The following is a 21,615-nucleotide window of genomic DNA, read 5'->3' as shown; positions in this document are numbered from 1 at the left end:
TGTGGCACCTTATAGACTAACAGATGTTTTGCAGCATGAGCTTTCGTGGGTGAATACCCACTTAAAAAAAAAAAAAAGCTTTTTCCCCCCCACTTCTTTATTTGGGCTATTTGTAATCCAGCGATTAAAATGACCTGCATATTCTCTTAAATGAGCTAATTGAGGCACCCTGTGTCTAAAACAATTTAATATAAGAGGTTATTCAGGCAGAAAATGGATCCTCCTTTGTTTTCAGATGGATGCTGAGGTGTGCTAAAAGCATGGGGACCAGCCCACCATGACTTCTGGGAACGTAACATCCCAACCACAAGCACACAAATGTACATGTAGTAGGTTTTCTTCTGTGCCAATACCCATGCAACCTGGGCATTTTTAAGGTATTCAGCACATAACCTTACAGCAAAAATGGGAGAGGTCATCTGAAATGGTCACGCCTGATTTTTTTTTTTCCCCCAAAATACATTTCAATTTAACCAGATTCCATCCATTTTAAATCCAAGCAAATAGAGGCAACATCAACAAGCCCTTTACATACTGGAGGTGGAGAGAGGGTAAAATTTTCAAAAAGTGCTTAAGTGACTTAGGGCTTGGCTACACTTGAGAGTTGCAGCGCTGGTGGAGGCTTTCCAGCACTGCAACTTAGTAACTGTCCACACCTGCAAGGCACATCCAGCGCTGCAACTCCCTGGCTGCAGCACTGGCTGTACACCAGGTCTGCATGAGGTATAACTAGTGCAGCGCTGGTGATGCAGCGCTGCTCGTCAAGTGTGGCCACACACCAGTGCTGTTATTGGCCTCCAGGGTATTAGGAGATATCCCAGAATTCCTGTTCAGCCACTCTGCTCATCAGTTTGCACTCTACTGCACTGGCCTCAGGTGACCCGCCCTTTAAATGCCCCGGGAATTAAAAAAAATCCCCTTCCTGTTTGCTCAGCCAGGTGTGGAGCGCAATCAGTGAATCTTTCCAGGTGACCATGCCTCCACGCGGCAAACGAGCCCCAGCATGGAGCAATGGCGAGTTGCTGGACCTCATTAGTGTTTGGGGGGAGGAAGCTGTGCAGTCCCAGCTGCGCTCCAGCTATAGGAATTATACCACCTTTGGCCAGGTATCAAAGGCCATGCTGGAAAGGGGCCATGACCGGGACACGCTGCAGTGCAGGGTTAAAGTAAAGCCCGCGAGGGAAACCGCCGCTCCAGCACTGCCCCCACGACCTGCCGTTTTTACAGGGAGATGGACGCGATACTTGGGGGTGACCCCACTGCCAATCCGATGACCACGATTGACACTTCTGAGCGGCGTGGGGGACAGGAGGGGGGGGAAGGAAACCGAGAATGAGGGTACTGGGGTGGGGGGAGACACCCCAGAGTCCCAGGAGGCATGCAGCCAGGAGCTCTTCTCAAGCCAGGAGGAAGGTAGCCAATCGCACAGCCAGTACTTGGCGAAGGACAAGCAGAGGAGCAGGTTACCGGTAAGCAGCTTTTATTTTCAGGATGGAAATGTTTCGGGAGAGAAGGGGGGGTTAGGGCTGCATGCATGCATGCCTTGATGTGGAATAGCCCATTGATGTGGTCTATCACGTCGCGGTAATCGGCTGCGGTAATCTCCTCAAAAGTTTCAGCCAGAGCGTGGGCAATGCGCCTGCGCAAGTTTATAGGGAGAGCCATTATGGTCCTTGTCCCAGTCAGACTAACGCGTCCGCGCCACTGTGCCGCGAGGGGTGGGGGGGGACCATTGCTGCACACAGGCAAGCTGCATAGGGGCCAGGGCGGAATCCGCATTGCTGTAGAAGACCTTCCCGCTCTTCCCTGGTGACCCGCAGCAGCGAGATATCTTCCAGGATTAACTCCTGTGGAAAATGTTGGGAGACTGTTCAGTGCAGATGCCCCCTGTACCTGTTTGCTGTCCCCAACGCACAGAAACCCCTGCACAGCCCTGAAGCAATCAGTCCCCCTTACTCACCATTTTGTGGCTCCTGTTGGGTTATGTGTGCTGTTTGGTATGGGAAAAGTATGCTAAAGTGAAGACTGTAAACTCCTTCAGTGTGTGGGAATTACTGTCTGGATGAGATTATGAACAATGCTACCCCTGTTAACTGTTGCCATTTTTGCCTTTCCAAAAGCGACCTTGACTGCTGGACTGCCCATCTCCTCGACTGCACAGAGACTACAAAACCTCAGGAAGAAGCCGCGAAAAACCCAGGAAGACATGCTGAAAGCAGTTATGGATCACTCTGCTAGACAGAGTAAAAACCTGCAAGACTGGAGAGAAAGGGAAAGCAGGATCCGCCAGAGAAACGCAGTGGCCAGGATGAAAAGCACGAAGCAGCTGCTAAGCATCCTGGCGTGCCAAGCGGACTCTATCCAGTCACTCGTAGCCATGCAGGCAGAGCACTACCATGCTGTCCCCCCGCCCCTCCCGTCCCAAAGTTTTTCCCTTGAGCCCCAATGTCAGCTCCAAACCCCCTTCCCCAGCATCCAGGTTCTTACCTCCACCAGCTGCCTCCAACACCCGTACGTTCACCAACCAGCCCTGAGAACTACGACCCTTACCCTCTGCACTCAACTCCCATCACCATGCAGTGTATGCACCCTGAAGTGCAGCAGTCATTGCACAGCACTCCAGACAGGACATATTCAAACCTGTGACTGTACAGTTCACCACCCCACCCCCCTGCCCTTTTAGGTTCCCGAAATGTTGTGTGTCTGTCAAGGAAGTTATTTTCTTTTCAATAAAAGAATTTTTGGCTTTGAAAACAGTCTTTATTATTGCATAAAGTGAAAGATACCTTAGCCCAGTAAAGAAACAGGCACTGAAAATCATTTTAGGGAAAATAGAATCCTACTAACAGTGTAACCACTGCACTTCACTCCCGTGAAAGGCAACAAACATTACTGTTGGCTTTCAGCCTCAAATTCCTCCCTCAAGGCATCCCTAATCCTTGTAGCCCTTTGCTGGGCCTCTCTAGTAGCCCTGCTCTCTGGCTGTGTAAATTCAGCCTCCAGGACTTGAACATCGGTGGTCCATGCCTGACTGAATGTTTCACCTTTCCCTTCACAAATATTATGGAGGGTACAGCATGCGGATATAACCGCGGGGATGCTGCTTTCCCCCAAGTCTAGCTTCCCATACAGAGATCGCCAGCGAGCTTTTAAACGGCCAAAAACACACTCCACAGTCATTCGGCACCGGCTCAGCCTGTAGTTGAACCGGTCCTTGCTCCTGTCAAGCTTCCCTGTATAGGGTTTTATGAGCCAAGGCAGTAACGGGTAAGCGGGGTCTCCAAGGATCACAATGGGCATTTTGACGTCCCCTACTGTGATCTTCCTGTCTGGGAAAAAAGTCCCTGCCTGCATCTTCCTGAACAGGCCACTGTTCCGAAAGATGCGTGCATCATGCACCTTTCCAGGCCAGCCTGTGTAAATGTCAATGAAATGCCCACGGTGATCCACAAGCGCCTGGAGAACCACAAAGAAATACCCCTTCCAATTAACGTACTCGGATGCTAGGTGGGGGGGTGCCACAATAGGAATATGCATCCCATCTATCGCCCCACCACAGTTACGGAAATCCATTTGTGCAAAGCCATCCACAATGTCCTGGACATTCCCCAGAGTCACGGTTCTTCTTAGCAGGATGCGATTAATGGCCCTGCAAACTTGCATCAAAACGATTCCAACGGTTGACTTTCCCACTCCAAACTGGTTCCCGACCGACCGATAGCTGTCTGGAGTTGCCAGCTTCCAGACTGCAATAGCCACCTGCTTTTCCACCGTCAGGGCAGCTCTCAATCTTGTGTCCTTGTGCCTCAGGGTGGGGGCGAGCTCAGCACACAGTCCCATGAAAGTGGCTTTTCTCATCCGAAAGTTCTGCAGCCACTGCTCGTCATCCCAGACTTCCATGACTATGTGATCCCACCACTCAGTGCTTGTTTCCCGAGCCCAAAAGCGGCGTTCCACGGTGCTGAGCATTTCCGTGAATGCCACAAGCAATTTAGTGTCACACTCGTCAGGCGACTCGATATCATCGTCGGACTCCTCACTGTCACTTTGGAGCTGAAGGAATAGCTCAACTGCCAAACGTGTTGTGCTGGCGACACTCATCAGCACAGTCCTCAGCAGCTCGGGCTCCATTTCCCACAGAAATCGTGCTTCACAGAGAGAGAGTAAAACACAGCAAGAGACTCACAATGGCGCCAAACGTGGCAGGAAAAACTGTGACTGCTGGCTGTGAAGCGATGCACCACGGGGTGTTGGGACAGGAAGCGGAATGACCCGCACCCTTCCGTCCCCTTCCCACAACCCACGGCGCCAAAATGGGACGAGGTGCTCTGTGGGATAGCTGCCCACAATGCACCTCTCAATACAGCGCTGCAAATGCGGCCACACACCAGCGCTGTCAGTGTGGCCACACACCAACGCTGTCCCTACACAACTGTACGAACACAGCTGTAACTCCCAGCGCTGCAACTCTCAAGTGTAGCCAAGCCCTTAGGCACCTAAGTTCCATTTTCAAAAGTGATTCAAGTGTCCATGAGACAGGCCATCACATCACTTAAGCGCTTTGAAAATTTTATCCAAAGTAAACTGTCAAGGTCAAAAAAGTGTTGAATGGAGTGTAAAATAAAAACTGAAGATTTATTTGACAGTGTTCATTTCACATTTCTAATTTATCTGAAGAACTAAAATTATAAGCCATTAGCAGCAACTCAGATGTTTCCAGATAGAAAAGTCAGTGTAAGTAAAACAATCCTCACTGTAATCAGTAAGTGCACCACTAGCCTCAGGAAACAGGAAGTATACTGTCCTCTGGCTTCAGACTGAGTTTCTCCTCCACTGAGTCTTCCTCTCATCGGTCCCTACAATAAGGGCACATGACTAAAAACATGACTCACCCGAAAATGCTGACTCTCAGCCTGTAAAAGGAATCCAATACTGCAGACTGGAGAATGGCCAAGTTACTAGGTCATTTTATAATGAGTAAGGTTCGACTTCATTCGCGATACTGTGGATTCCACAATATTAGGCTTCCATCACAATTTTGTTTTAAGTTAGCTTACCTTGCACAGTCCATGATTTTGCATATATTTTGAGGTTTGAAACACACACACTCCTCTCCCCGCTTCTCCCTCATTATTACATTAAATGATCTTGAAGAGTTTTGGGCAGGGCCATAACCAGGGCGGGGCAAGTGAGGCAGCTGCCCAGGTGCAAAGCTGAGGGATGGGGTGGGGATGAAAAAATGAGGAGAAACACACAGTAGGGAGTAGAGTCTTGCAGCAGGCATAGTACCGTCACCTTACTTCTGCGCTGCTGCTGCTGAAGGCAGCATTGCCTTCAGAGCAGGATGCCCAGCCAACATCCATCACTTTCCGGCTGCCCAGTTCAGAAGGCAGCACTGCCACCACCAGCAGCGCACAAATAAGGCTGGCAATATCATGTCCGCTGCAGGGTTCTATCCCCTACCATTTCCCCCCTCACTTTTCCACCCCTCCTTCCCCAGCTTTGCACGCTGGGCAGCTGCCCCGCTTGCCCTGCCCCCTAGTGACAGCCCTGTAGTTGCACCAAACTGTCTGGTTATCAAAAAAAATTGCAGGCATAAACTAATAGTTGAATGTTAACATCATTCCAGCATTTTTTTCTGAAACAAATACATCTACTGTCGCTTTTCCAAATTACTCCTATTAATAAAGGTCCATTATTACTTTTCTGCAATATTCTATGCTTTGTCCGCGACTCAGCCGCAGTTATTGAAGATCATCTCGCAATTCAGTTAGGGTCTTAATACTGAGAGATTTATGCTGTTATCGCACAAGGCAAATACGACAGCTGCATTTTAAAGCAGGACTTTGGCTTTCCCATTTTCAAAAAAATCAACTATTTCTATTCCCAGGCCTGTATATCAAATAAGCGTTGTTAGAATTAAACGAGGGTAATGCTTAAATGCAGTTTTAGATCATAACGAGTCTTCCCAATTGCTTTGCTAAAACCACAAACATGTATTTGAACACAAACTATTGCAGAAAAGGTGCAAATGTGAAGTAAAAAGGGCAAAACCACGATACGTACAAACGGCTTGTCAGGGAAAAAAGTAGTAAACGTTAAATAAAAAACCCAACATTAAAGTGATATTAAGGTTATCCATTTAAAAATAAGTCTGATAGCACAGATATTAGCGCTCCTACAATATGGATGTCAGTCATCTACAGCATCTGACCTTTGAATCTTCAGCATTGCAGTACAGACTACTGCCACTGGATCCACAGGACTAACAGCATTAGCTAGCAGTAGTTGAAGGCTGTTTCCCAGAGGAATGGGGATGGGTACTTGGATCTAGTGGTTATTGGGGTGGGGAAGAGGGGCGGCAGAGGAGAAGCCCAGCCCAGCCTTATTCACATGCACGCTCTCTCTTCCTTGCTCACGAGTTGCAGGGGATCTTGCCCTGTGTGTTGCCACAGAGGAGGAACACACAGGAGGAGGTTGCTGGCCCATGCACTGGGTACATGAGGTAGCTGGGGGGAAGCTTGGCCCAGCTTTCTTTTTCTTCCCCTGTCCACCCAATAGCCAGGGAAGCCTTGTTGCTATCAGCTCCACTTATAGTAAACAGCATTTTCTATTCTTGTAGAATAGAATATCACTGTTTAATCCCTCCTCTCATTTAACATCACCTGTCCTTCACTAAGGATTGTTTGTGTGTCAAGTTGGATGTTTCAAAAACACATTGCTTGAGACAGGGAAGGGAAGGGTTCAATTCTTTAATTTTTTAAATGAAAGGGATTTTACTCAACTTCATGAAAGTTCCCCTTCTGTGCAAAGAACAAACATTGAAGATTTCAGCTCAGAAAGTGATACTTTAGAAAGCTGCAACTGTAAAAACTGTGTGGCTCGAAAGCTTGTCTCTCTCATGAATGAAAGTTGGTCTAATGAAATATATTACCACACCCACTTTGTGTCTATAATGAGTAAAGGGATATTCTGGGCCAGGTTTTCAAAAGCCAGCCTCTTTGCACTTGCAATTACTGTCACTTGGATATCTATTTTGTGGTTTCAAGGTATTTTAACTGCACCTGAAAATAACTGAGTTAAATATGCCTGCAATTTGCAGTTACAGAAAAGGGAGGCCAGGCCTAGTAGAGGCCGAGATGAAAATTTTGCCCTGCATTTTTTAAAACTGCATCAATCTGTATACCACTATACAACTATACCACTAGCTGTACCATGGGGAAGCAGAGCAACAGTGTTTTGCACAACTCTAGTGACACAAACAAGTGCATCTTAATTTAGTAGAAAATTCATATTGTGCTTCCACAAATGCTGATAAATGTATTCACTCACCAGAGCAACTGATCCTCACTGAAGACTGGTAACTCATCTATCCTAATTTCTCAAAGAGTGCACAAAACAGTCTGAATAATTTTTAAAAAGTGCTGAGAATGAACAGTGTCTCCATAGAAAGGGAGATACAATTTTGCCATTCAAATACATTGGATCGCAGTGTGCTTTAGAAATTATAATGAATTCCATTTCACTAACCCTAAGAAACATGTATTATATACATTTTACAGAGGGAAACTGAAGCTGGGAGATTAATTTACAGAAGGTCACATAAAAGGTCATGTCTTGCAGAGCCAGGAACAGAACTCCTAGCTCCCACATACAAGCTTCCACTCCCAGCTATTCAAGTATGTCTTGAGAAAGAATTCTACAAGATTATATATTTTTGAAAGAAACAGTATTGAGCCTTTAAATGTGTATCAAATTATAAATCTAAATTTACACATCATTCTCCTATATAAAAGCTTTATTGCAATTTACATAATATACACGTTTAATCCAATCTTTACTGCAGCTCTGCTGAGCAAGCCAGCATAGTTTTACCTTCCACCATGGCATCCATGCATCTGCTTACAATAAAAAGGTAGTGAAACCATGATTTGGAGGTGTTAATTCAGAAGTGCAGCAAAAATGTAAGAAAACTATAGTGCTAATCCTTAAGATAAGGTACACAATACAGGACAGACACCAAAACTATTTTAAGACCTCTGGCTCCCACACAAGATTGAGGAAAGTTATGATTCAGCATGGGGCACTCTCACTTTAGCAGCGCTAATCAGACCATAAACCCACTGTGCCAGGCAAAGAACGTATACTGAACCCAACACTCCAGCATGGTGCTGGGGTGGCATATATCTGGATATTTGTCTTTTGAATGACACCTTTTTAAAAATTTCTCAACATTTGTGCCATTAGACATCCAATGCACTTTGCATAAGAGGATATCTGACCAAGTACCCTGGCCAAATTTCAACTCATGTAAGATCACAAACTTGTTCATAGCACCGACCACATTTTAACAGACTATTACATAACATCCCTGTGGCAACTACAGCAATTACATACATCAGAAGTATTACAGCTGTCCAATTTAGCAGCCAGAAATGAGGGCATGCTCTCCATAGAACACCAGAAAGCCCTTGACAGAGAACTGTTTAAGAATCTACTAGTTAGATAGTTACACTCAGCACACCTAAATTGCCCATGCAGTTTCGATTCCATGTTATATTTTTCACTTGTTGCTCTCAACTTGTGTTGTCTGTGTACTGTTTAACTGTGTACTTATTCAACAACTTGGGGAGATAATTTAATCAAAAAAAATTGAATGACAATTGGGAATTGTTTAAGAACACTTTACTAGAAGCCCAAAAAACCTCAACCAAGGAAGAATGTCATACTGGTTAAAAAACGGACCCTGTTTAGAGAGGAAGTGAATGTGGCTATAAAATTATATATAAACAAAACAAATGGAAGAAAAGGGAATTAATAGTAACAACCATAGGTGCCAACTAGGGGGTGCGCTGCAATCAGTACCTATGGTAACAACTATAAATAAGAAGTTAGGAACTGTAGAAAAATGATAAGGGAAGGAAAGGGACACAAGGGGAAGTCTATGGCCAGCAGAGTTAAGGATAATAAGAAGTTTAAGAATATTAGAAAGAGAAAGAATCAGAACCATGATATTAATCCACTGCAAGATGGAAGTGGTAGAATTATCAATAATAATGCAGACAAGGCAGGTGTTCAACAAATATTTGTTTTGTATTTGGAAAAAACAGATGACGTAGTCATATCAATCTTTCCATTCCACAAGCATCTAAGGAGAATATTAAACAGCAGATATTAATGTCAGACATTTTAAAAATCAGCATGTCAGGGTAATTTGCCCTCAAACGTTTTACAAGAACTGGTTGAGGATCTCACTGGACGTTACTGTTGATTTAAGTCTTGGAACATCAAAGAAGTTCCAAAACACTGGTAGAAAGCTAATGTTGCACCAATATTTAAAAAGGGTGAAGTCTAACATTGACTCTGGGCAAGATACAAGACCAACAGATACAGGACTAAACAATAATAGTGAATTAAAGGAGGGTAATATAATTAACACCAATTAACATAGTTTTATGGAAAATGGATCCTGTCAAACTCACTGATTTCTTAGGAGAATACAGCTTTGGTTGATAAAAGTAATAAAGTTGACGTAATATATCTAGACTTCCGTAAGGCATTTGACTTGGTACAGCATAACATTTTGTTTAGCCTGGCACACATTAAATGGATGGCTAACTAACAGGTCTCAAAATGTAACTGTAGATGGAGAATCATCATCAAAGAGGTGTGTGTAATATGGTTCTACAGGGTTTGGTTCTTGGCCCTGTGCTATTTAATATTTTTATTAATGACCTGGAAGAAAACAAAATCACCAGCAAATGAGACAAAAGGTCGGAGGGTGGTAAAAAATGAAGCGGACAGTTGACTGACACAGTTCATTCTGGATCACTTGGTAAGCTGGGTGTAAGCAAATAACATGTATTTTAATACAGTTAAATGTAAATGGATACATACTAGGAAGAAAGAATGTAGGGACTATCCTGGGAAATGGCAACTCTCAAAGATTTGCGGGTCATACTGGATAAAGTGGAACATGAACTACCAGTGAGATGCTGTGGCCAAGAGGGCTACTGCAATCCTTGGATGCATAAATAGGTGAATCTTGAATAACAATAGAGAGTATCAGAGGGGTAGCCGTGTTAGTCTGGATCTGTAAAAGCAGCAAAGAGTCCTGTGGCACCTTATAGACTAACAGACGTATTGGAGCATGAGCTTTCGTGGGTGAATACCCACTTCGTCGGATGCATGTAGTGGAAATTTCCAGAAGAGGTTATTTTACCTCTGTATTTGGCACTGGTGTATTTGGCTGCTGGAATCCTGTATCCAGGGCTGGCATCCACAATTCAAGAAATGCTGATAAATTGGAAAGGGTTCAGAAAAGAGCCATGGGAATGATTAAAAGATGTGAAAGACTCCAGGAGTTCAAACAATTCAGCTTAAAGAGAAAATTAAGGGGTGACTTGATTACAGTTGATAAATACCTACAGAGGAAACAAATATTTAATAATGGGCTTTCCAATCTAGCAGAGCAAGGTATAACATGAACATAGAATATCAGGGTTGGAAGGGACCTCAGGAGGTCATCTTGTCGAACTCCCTGCTCAAAGCAGGGCCAATTCCCAACTAGAGCATCCTAGCCAGGGCTTTGTCAAGCCTGACCGTAAAAACCTCTAAGGAAGGAGATTCCACCACCTCCCTAGGTAACCCATTCCAGTGCTTCGCCACCCTCCTAGTGAAAAAGTTTTTCCTATTATACAACCTAAACCTCCCCCACTGCAACTTGAGACCATTGCTCCTTGTTCTGTAATCTGCTACCACTGAGAACAGTCTAGAGCCATCCTCTTTGGAACCCCCTTTCAGGTAGTTGAAAGCAGCTATCAAATCCCCCCTCATTCTTCTCTTCTGCAGACTAAACAATCCCAGTTCCCTCAGCCTCTTCTCATTAATCATGTGCACCAGGCCCCTAATCATTTTTGTTGCCCTCCGCTGGACACTTTCCCATTTTTCCACATCCTTCTTGTAGTTTGGGGCCCAAAACTGGACATGGTACTCCAGATGAGGTATCACCAATGCTGACTAGAGGGGAATGATCATGTCTCTCGATCTGCTGGCAATGTTCCTATTTATACAGCCCAAAATGCCGTTAAGCCTTCTTGGCAACAAGGGCATACTGTTGACTCATATCCAGCTTCTCGTCCACTAACTCCTAGGTCCTTTTCTGCAAAACTGCTGCCTAGCCACTTGGTCCCTAGTTTGTAGCAGTCTGATCCAATGGCCGGAAGTTGAAGCTAGAACAATTGAGACCGGAACTAAGGCATAAATGTTTAAGAGTGAGAATGATTAATCATTGGAACAACTTACCAAAGGTTATGGTGGATTCTCCATCACTGACAGTTTTTAAATCAAGACTGGATGCTTTTCTATAAGATGTCCTCTAGGAATTATTTTGGGAAAGTTCTCTGGTCTGTGTTATACAGAAGGTCAGACTAGATGATCACAATGGTCCCGTCTGGTCTTGGAATCTACGAATATGTACTCCAAAGGGAATGTGTTTGATGTCCTTAGCTATATGATGCAAAGTATTTAACTAGACCCAACTGCTATGATAATTTATGTGGTTTCATCAATTTCTTGAATATCCCTTACAAAAAAGGAAGTGGATGGGCTGAATTTGCTTTTACTAAGACTATATAAAAATCCATTCTTATACCATGGGCTCAACATGGAGTTGGCACTTATGTCCAACAGTTATAACATTTAAGCAAATATCGGTGCAATTTCACCTCACTATATAGCTTTAAAACCCGCAAACAGCAGCAGCAAAATACAAAAACAACTAATTTAAATTCACAGCAGATCTTCGCTATTTTAATTATGCAATCTGTGTCAGTGGGAAATCACAAATAGGATTACTTTTCCATCTGACTGATTTAGGCAGCTGGTGAGAATAGCATTCATGTCACCAGCAAGACAGCATTGTCTGGAACAAATTTAATAGTCATACTGCAATCATCTGTTATTAGAATCCTTAATCCTTGCTCACACAATTATGTGTAAACTCTGACATCTATGGTTACCTGCATAGTTTCTCCTCCATATCCAGAGATCTCATTCAGGTGCTTACTACTCACATTTTATCCCCTTTTGCCCCTAGAGATGTAGACTGCTTTGTGATCATGGTAGAAACTTTAGAATTAGATGACATGGACAAGTCCTTCAAGCTCACCTTGTCCATGCTCTGGCCCATGCAGGGCAGCTCCCTATACAGTTCTTTGTCTAACCTTCAACATCGTAAGCAATGGCACTTTCCTACTCTTTCCCAAGGAACCTATTCCACCTTAATAGGCCTGGTTGCTCGGAAGTTTTTCTTTTTTTTAAGTTTAATTTTATTCCAATTCATCCCACTGTTCCCAGTTATTCTCACCTGGCCCATGGCAAGCACACTTCTTCCATATATGCACATCTCACAGTTTTATACTCTTTCCTGAGCCCCATAACAGAATTTCACAATATACTGCCATGAAGCCTTCCACGTTCCTCATTAAATATACTCAGAACTCAAAGAGATCAAAAGCCCCATTATTCTGCACTACACTGGATTTAAATTATGTGGCAGCATTAAAAGGTGACCTGTAAAGGGGAAGAAAAAAAAGTAGACTGTGTCCCGTTCTGCTTCTTTAGGGATGAACAAAGGAGACCATTTTCCCCCAAAGCTTTTTCTGTGTGTTTTACCCAGGCAATATCAGGAATATTAAATAGTTTTCCCTCTTCTTCTTGGGCATCTAGGAGGACATGAGTGGGAAAGTCTAAGGCTAAGTCTATCCAACAAAGTTTTGCTAGCATAGCTACATTGGTTAGGAGAGCAAAAAAGTCACACACCTAACCACCAGCTGTCATTCAGGGAGATAGTTTAATTATACTGACAACTATACTTGCCTTTTGCCAGTATATGCTGCATAGCCACTGCACAGCTGTCAAACGCAAAGCCTCTGCAGTGCAGACTACTAGCCCTTAGCCCAGGGGTGGGCAAACTTTTTGGCCCGAGGGCCACATCTGGGTGGGGAAATTGCATGCAGGGCCATGAATGTAGGGCTGGGGCAGGAAATTGGGGTGTGGGAGAAGGTGCAGTGTGCAGGAAGGGGCTCAGGGCAGGGGACTGGGGTGCAGGAAGGGTGTGGGGTTCAGGCTCCGGCCTGCTCCAGGGTGGCAGCAGCGCGCAGTGGGGCTAAGGAAGGCTCCCTGCCTGCCCTGGCCCTGCACTGCTCCTGGAAGCGGCCAGCAGCACACCCCTGCAGCCCCTGTGGGAGCCCTCTGCCCCCACCCCCTACAGGGGCCGCAGAGACGTGGTGCCGGCCGCTTCCAGGAGCAGTGCAGGGCCAGGGCAGGAAGGGAGCCTGCCTTAGCTCCACTGCGCCACAGGGCTGGCAATCCCGCAGGCTGGATCCAAAGCCCTGACGGGCCAGATCCAGCCCACGGGCCGTAGTTTGCTCACTGCCTTAGCCTGTACTTTATGGGGCAGAATGCTGACACTTTCATAGAGAGCTTTTCTTTCAAGTGTTTGTTAAACAGGCATTAAACTGAAGCCAGAGTATTAAACTATCTGAACAAAAAATCCTCTCTCTTTTCAAAGGTTCAGGTTTCAGGCTCTGGTAAGACATAAGCAAGCTAGTTCTCTAACATCTTCCAGCAACAGAGAAGTAAAGACCTTTATAATAAATAACTGCTAATGTAAAAACCCAAGAAGAAATTTCACACACACACACACTCTCCCCACCCCCACCCCCCTTTCAGGCCACATTTATACATCTGAGATCAATAAACCCAAATTTCTTCTTTGCAGGTCACATTTAAATAAGCAGCAAAACATGCTTTCCAATAGTTAAAAGGCTAACAATACTGTATTGCTATTCATTTCAATAATTAATAAAACACTTTTCGGAATGTTTTTAGTCTATTACATACTTCCATTGAAATTTCTATTTACTATAGGTCTTCATATAGCCCCATACCTTTATTGTAGCCGCTACAAAGGAAGAAGCCAGATTACGTGGCAACTGAGAGAAAGATGTAAAGGTCAAACAGGTGCATTGGGTAGGGCTAGCAGAGAGTGTTAGGGCTCTGGCACATGACTGCTAAGGAAGAGCCAGCAGAGGTGCAAGTTATAACCATAGGTAGTACAAGACTGACTCAATTATAAGTAAAAAATAGGTTACCTACCTCTTGTAACTGTTCTGAGATGTGCTGCTCATGTCCATTCCAAGTATGTGTGTGCGCGTCGCATGCACAGTCAGCAAAAGGTTTTTCCCTTAGCGGTACCCGTTGGGTCAGCTCAGGCGCCCCTTGGAGTGGTACCTTCATGGAGCCACATAAAGGGCCCTGCCAACCCGCTGCATCTCCAGTTCCTTCTTGCCGGATTGCTCTGACAGAGGGGAAGGCGGGTGGATCCTGGAATGGACATGAGCAACACATCTCAAAGAACAACAGGTACGAGAGGCAGGTAACTGTTTTTTCTTCGAGTGCTTGCTCATGTCAATTTCAAGTAGGTGACTCCCGAGCCTTACCTAGGAGGCAGAGGTCATGGAACCACTGAATTGAAGCACTGGCATGGCTGGGTAATAGCATAATGAGAAGAAGTAGTGTGGACCGAGAACCACATCGCCACTTTACAGATCTAGATTGGGACCTGGGCCAGGAATGCGGCCAAGGAGGCCTGTGCTCTTGTAGAATGTGCCATCAGCACGAGGGCAGGTATCTTTGCCAAATCATAACATGCTCAGATACAGGATGTGAGCCATGGTGACAGCCTTTGAGAGGACACCAGGAAGCCCTTCATCCTGTCCACTACCACAACAAAGAGCTGGTTTGATTTACGAAACTGCATCATTCACTTGATAGAAAAGGTCAATGTCCACCGAACATCCACAGAGTGGAGCCTCTGCACCTGGCTGTTAGCGTAAGGCTTAGCGGAAAAGACTTGATTGGCATGAAATTGAGAGACAACTTTAGGGAGAAAGACTGGGTGCAGCCGAAGCTGCACTTTGTCTTTGTAAAAGATGGTATGAGGAGGGTCAGATGTGAGGGCCTTGAGTCAGACACACTTCTAGCTGAAGTTATTGCGACCAGGAAAGCCACCTTCCATTACAGATAGAGTAATGAACATGTCGCTAAGGGCTCAAATGGAGGCCCCATCGGCCTCAAAAGCACCAGATTAAAGGTCCCATGCCGGGATCGGTTGCCGAACTTGCGGGTATAACCTGTTCAGTGCTTTAAGAAAATGACCCCACCATTAGGTTAGTGAAGACCAAGCAGTCTGCCACTCCTGGGTGGAATGCCAAAATGGTGGTCAAGAGAACCTTTATCGACGAGATCAACAAGCCCTGCTGCTTTAAATGTAGCAGACAATCCAAGATAAAGGATATTGATGATTGCATCAGAGAGGTAAGCACTGGAATGGGTTACCTAGGGACGTGGTGGAATCTCCTTCCTTAGTGGTTTTTACGGTCAGGCTTGACAAAGCCTTGGCTGGGATGATTTAGTTGGGAATTGGTCCTGCTTTGAGCAGGGGGTTGGATTAGATGACCTCCTGAGGTCCCTTCCAACCCTAATATTCGATGATTCCCCAGGCACCTTAAGAAGGATGTGTGCGGGTCGCCCTTTGACATCAGCTTTTGGTAGACCCCATATAGCTTAAACCCCTGGGACCGAGGCATGCACTAGCCCCGGGTAGGGGAAGGGAATCCCGACCAACAAGAGGAGGGGGTTCAAATACGACACTACACTAAAAATTATTAACTACCCACTGAAACTATTTACAGGTAGGAACTACGAGTACACTAGGGGATCGTTCGAAAACAAGAGAAAAGAGAACACTCCAACAACTGTCACTGTCAGTAAGAAAGAGAGGCAGTGGGTCAGCAGGGCCCTATATGCGGAGCCATGAAGGTGTGACTCCAGGGGGCGCCTGAGCTGACCCAATGGGTACTAATAGGGGGAAAAACCTTCCAGCGACTGTGCACATGGTGCGCACACATCTAATTGGAACAAACATGAGCAAACACTTGAACACAAGGTTACTAAGGCCAGGTCTACGCTACAGGTATTACAGTGGCACAGCGCCATTGCGCTGCAGTATCATAGTATGTCTCAGAACAACAGAAGGGATTTTTCCCATTGATGTAGGCAATCCACTTCCCCAAGTGGCAATAGCTTGGTCAACTGAAGAATTCTTCCACTGGTTAATTTTTCGCATCCCTGAGTACTGTAAGTATGCTGACTTAACTATTAAGTGTAAACCAGACCTGAGAGGATATGACAAGCTCAGATTTATACACAACTGCACTAAAAAAAGATTGTTGTAATTGGTTTAATTTCCCATCACTACCACGAAAAAAGCCTGCTATGCCATAACCTCAAGGTATGAGTTGAGACCCTCCATAAGGTCCTGCAGACATGCTGTATGCCCTAAAACACAATTGAAAAATAATCCAGCCTGAAAGTCATGTCATCCTGACTCACAAGGAAGTAAAATGTATGATGATAGTTACCTTGAAGCAGAGATGACCCTTGTGTGTTCTGTTTTTCTTCACAGTTGTTACCCTCTCACCTTCATTTCTGCAGCTTTTATTATTGAAAGAAAGATCTGGATTGAAAAAAAAGGTGTATATTACATTAGTATTAGACCTAAAGATCCCAAGACAAATTAAGTTTCTCCATCCCAGGACCTGTGCCATACCCTTTAGAGAGGTATTTAAAACTGTACTCCAACACACAAAAAGTGAACGTAAGAACGGCCATAGTGGGTCAGACCAAAGGTCGTCTAGCCCAGTATCCTGTCTTCTGACAGTGGGCAATACCAGGTGTCCCAGAGAAAATGAACCAATCCATTCCCTATTGCTCATTCCCAGCTTGTGGCAAACAGAGGTTAGGGACACCATCCCTGCCCATCCTGGCTAATAGCCATTGATAGACTTATCCTCCATGAATTTACCTAGTTATTTTTTGAAGTTTATTATCTTTGTAATTTCATGACCAGAGTGAACACAAGTTAGGAATTAAAACAAGTAAAGTCATGTCCTTCATCAGCTGGAAATGGTATTGATATCAACAATTGTGAAACCCAGGTGGAAAAAAGAAATTGTGTAGGCCACCTGCAATACAACTGTCAACAATGAAGGGTATCACAGACCTGGACAGGACTCCTTAATTTAATCTTATGGTCAACTTTTGCCAGACATTGCAATGCAATGCAATGCAATGCAATGCAAGACATTCTTACGAAAAATACATCCTGGAATATAATTTTATTAAGGGAAGTTACTACTCCATTTTAGAGTCATCGGCCATCCTACTTATGTTTACAACTTGCATATCAACTTCCCCTTCCCAAGACATACAAAAAATTATTTAAAACACTGCTATTTAACAGATGTCAGAGGAAAGCATAACAGGCATCTACAGCATTGTTCATGGTGCTTTTCAGTTGTCTGATAAAGCAGAGCACAAAATGTATGCTTCTCCAATGAAAAATTACTTTCTACCAGCAGTTACATGCTCCATTCCAACATATTATGGCATACTTCACCATCCAACTGCTGGATTGGACTATGAATATCCTTTCAGACTGTCTCTTCTAAAAAGTCCATCCTTCATTTGCAACTGAATTCTCAAAGAAAGAAAATCTTGGAAGTTAGAACCAGACCATCTTTAAATAGGAACAAATGGAGATAAGCAGGTTCCAAAGATGCTGGTATGTGATTTTAATTCACATTTCAGTCAAAACTGGGAAGTTGTAGTCACTAGATTAAACTAAGATGAAGCCCCGGCTGGGATGATTTAGTTGGAAATTGGTCCTGCTTTGAGCAGGAGGTTGGACTAAATGACCTCCTGAGGTCCCTTGCAACCCTGATATTCTATGAATCTATCTAGCTCCCTTTTGAACCACGTTATAGTACTGGCTTTCACAACATCCTCTGGCAAGGAGTCCCAGAGGTTGACAATGCATTGCATGAAAAAATACTTTCTTGTGTTGTTTTAAACCTGATACCTATTAATTTCATTTGGTGGCCCCTTGTTCTTGTATTATGAGGAGTAAATAACACTTCCTTATTTTCTTTCTCTATACCACTCATGATTTTATAGACCTCTATCACATCCCCCTATAGTCGCCTCTTTTCCAAGCTGAAATGTCCCAATCTTATTAATCTCTCCTCATAAAGAAGCCATTCTATACTCCTAATCATTTTTGTTGCCCTTTTCTGAACCTTTTCCAATATATCTTTTTGGAGATGGGGCGACCACATCTGCACGCAGTATTCAAGGTGTGGGCATACCATGGATTTATATAGAGATAATATATTTTCTGTCTTCTTATCTGTCCCTTTCTTGATGATTCCCAACATTCTTTTCTCTTTTTTGACTGCCGCTGCACACTAAGTGGATGATTTCAGAATCCACAATGACTCCAAGATCTCTTTTTTGAGTGGTAACAGCTAATTTGGACCCCATCATTGTATAAGTAAAGTTAGGATTATGTTTTCCAATGTGCATTACTTTACATTTATCAATATTAAATTTCATCTGCCATTTTGTTACCCAGTTTTGTGAGATCCTTTTGTAGCTCTTCGCAGCGTGCCTGGGACTTTATCTTGAGTAGTTTTGTATCTGCAAATTTTGCCACCTCACTGTTTACCCTTTTTTCCAGATCGTTTATGAATATGTAAAATAAGAGTGGGCCCAGTACAGATCCCTGGGAGACACCACTATCTCTCTCCATTCTGAAAAACTGACCATTTATTCTTACCCTTTGTTTCCTATCTTTTAACCAGTTATCAATCCATGGGAGAACCTTCCATCTTATCCCATGACTGCTTATTTTGTTAAAGAGCCTTTGTGAATGGACCTTGTCAAAGGCTTTCTGAAAATCTAAATACACTATATCCACTGGATCTCCTTTGACCGCATGCTTGTTGACCCCCTCAAAGAATTCCAGTAGATTGGTAGGAACATAATACTTTTATTGGATCTCTTACAGCGTGGATGTTACTGTAACCGGGGTTTGCCAAATGTTTTTCAACCCTGGATGGTGTCAAAGTGAATATCCAGCAGCTTGTGTTACGATTCTTTGACCTCTTCAAGAGCTATATGTAGAGAGTCTACCACCCATTTAAAGAGGTCTTAAAACTGCCAAAAATCATCAATTATAGACTGAGGAGGCGGTGTTACCAGCTTATCCAGTGAAGACGACAAGATGGTACTCTGAGGAGTAGCTACTTTATCCGCTCAAGTCTCTTGATCTTTGAACATTTCCTTCTGTTGCTGAGGAGAAGCAGCTTGAGTCTCCCTATCACCCCAACACAAGAAGGTCAGGGCCCTGGAAAATGCTGGCAATACGTTGTCCAGGAAACCCAATATGGCCACCGAGGACCATAGGAGGAATGAAGTGGAATCCACAAGAACAGCCATACTGGGTCAGACCAAAGGTCCATCTAGCCCGGTATCCTGTCTTCCGACAGTGGCCAATGCCAGGTGCCCCAGAGGGAATAAACAGGTAATCATCAAGTGATCCACCCTGTCGTCCATTCCCAGCTTCTGGCAAACAGAGGTCAGAGACAACATCCCTGCCCATCCTGGCTAATAGCCATTGATGGACCTACCCTCCCTGAACTTATCTAGTTATTTTCTGAACCTTGTTATAGTCTTGGCCTTCACAACATCCTCTGGCAAGGAGCTCCACAGGTTGACCATGCATTGTGTGAAAAAATACTTCCTTTTGTTTGTTTTAAACCTTTCTATTAATTTCATTTAGTGACCCCTAGTTCTTGTGTTATGAGAAGTAGTAAATAGCACTTCCTTATTTACTTTCTCCACACCAGTCATGATTTTGTAGATTTCTATAGACCACAGGGAAAAGGGAGTGGAATCCAGGATTGCTCTCAGAAGAAATGAGGAGGAAAGGGGATTCATATATGGGAAAGTAGAAGAATCCTAAACAGAAAATGATGGTACTGAAGGGAGGTCTTCATCATTGTCCTATTCTTCCTGTAATGGGGGAGCTCCAAGTGAAAAGGGAGGCAACGGTACCAGGATGTATAAGGGTCTGGAGACCAAGACACACACAGTACCTGCCAGCAATGGAGAATCTGGTTCAGCAATCACCAGTAAGTCCTTTTGATACCTGAAGTGTTATTGCAAAAGGTGGAGTTGCGGCATCGACGGACCAATATACTTATCCTTGCAGGATGATGCCAATGATGGACACAAATCAGACCTCAAGAATTATAACATTCAAAAACCTGTCGGAGAACACTTCAACCTCCCTAGTCACTCAATTACAGACCTAAAAGTCGCAATTCTCCAACAAAAAAACTTCAAAAACAGACTCCAGCGAGAAACTGCAGAATTGGAATTAATTTGCAAACTAGACCCCATTAAATTAGGCTTGAATAAAGACTGTGTAATGACCCATCCACTCTCAAAGTAAAAACTATTTCCCCATGCTAATTTTTCCCCTACTGTTACTCACACTTTCTTGTCAACTGTTGGAAATGGGCCATCCTGATTATCACTACAAACTTTTTTTTTCTCCTCCTGCTGATAATAGCCCACCTTAATTGATTAGTCTCTTTATAGCTGGTATGGCAACACCCATCCATTTCATGTTCTCTGTGTATATATAATCTTCCTACTGTATTTTTCACTGCATGGATCCGATGAAGTGAGTTTTAGCCCACGAAAGCTTATGCTCAAATAAATTTGTTAGTCTCTAAGGTGCCACAAGTATTCCTCGTTCTTTGAGCCTACTGACTCTCCCCAGTGGTTATTACCTGCCTGGATTACTATCTGCATTACTAAAAACTAAACCACAGAATTATTCTTTCAGCTACCTTTGGTTCCTCTACTGACCATAAAAGCTGCAACAGAGAAACATTTCACAGAATATTAGAAAGTGCTAAATTGCAAGAATTCCTCCCATTAATAAGCTTATTTCACTGATTCTATAAATTACATATATTAATATAGCTGCATCTGACGAAGTGGGTATTCACCCACAAAAGCTTATAGACTAACAAATGTATTGGAGCATAAGGTGCCACAGGACTCTGTCACTTTTTACAGGTCCAGACTAACACAGCTATCCCTCTGATATATATATTAATATAGTGCTCAATCACAATTTGCTTAACTGATTAAATGAAATGCTACACCATTCACTCACATTAAGATTACTGTCATATTTCCAGTAACCCATTTGTTTTGTAAAAATAGTTTTTGTTGACTTAACTCAGAGTCAGTGACAGTCATTAAGGCCTTTAATGTACTATATAAGAATTAAGAGGATTCTTTCACATCTGTGGTCCCTGCATGACAAGGCTTTTATAAGAGGCTGTCTACTGAAAGGACTCTGTTACTTGCTTCAAACGGATTCCTTTAAGAGCTATTTAACTTTTCTGGGGTGAGGCACACAGTGGGGGAGGGGTATGCTAAACATAGATTTTTTTAAAACAGAAGGTAGAAGAAAACAGTCAAAGAAAAAACAAATGACCTTGATTTCATGGACAAAATACATTTGTTTCCATTTCATTACCAGAAGTAACATTTTAATTTTTTCCCCTCTTGTTCTCAATCCATCTGTCCCTAAAATATTCTAATGTGCCTCTAACACCTACACAATTT

The 21,615-nt window shown here is 43.7% G+C and overlaps 1 protein-coding gene across 9 annotated transcripts in view; it reads right to left on the bottom strand.

Annotated features, from left to right (window-relative positions):
• BRD4 (bromodomain containing 4) overlaps positions 1-21,615 on the bottom strand; it is a 234,194-nt gene that overhangs the window by 139,062 nt on the left and 73,517 nt on the right. For all 9 annotated transcript variants that reach the window (XM_039514640.1, XM_039514637.1, XM_039514642.1 and 6 more), the window contains exon 2: positions 16,488-16,582. The gene's annotated coding sequence lies outside the window, so the exon portion shown is untranslated. The remainder of the gene's footprint in view (positions 1-16,487; positions 16,583-21,615) is intronic.

Source organism: Mauremys reevesii, linkage group 25 (genome assembly GCF_016161935.1).
Source record: "Mauremys reevesii isolate NIE-2019 linkage group 25, ASM1616193v1, whole genome shotgun sequence".
NCBI lineage: Eukaryota > Metazoa > Chordata > Testudines > Geoemydidae > Mauremys > Mauremys reevesii.
Note: the sequence above shows the minus strand (reverse complement) of the source record. Positions and strands in the feature narration are given on the sequence as shown.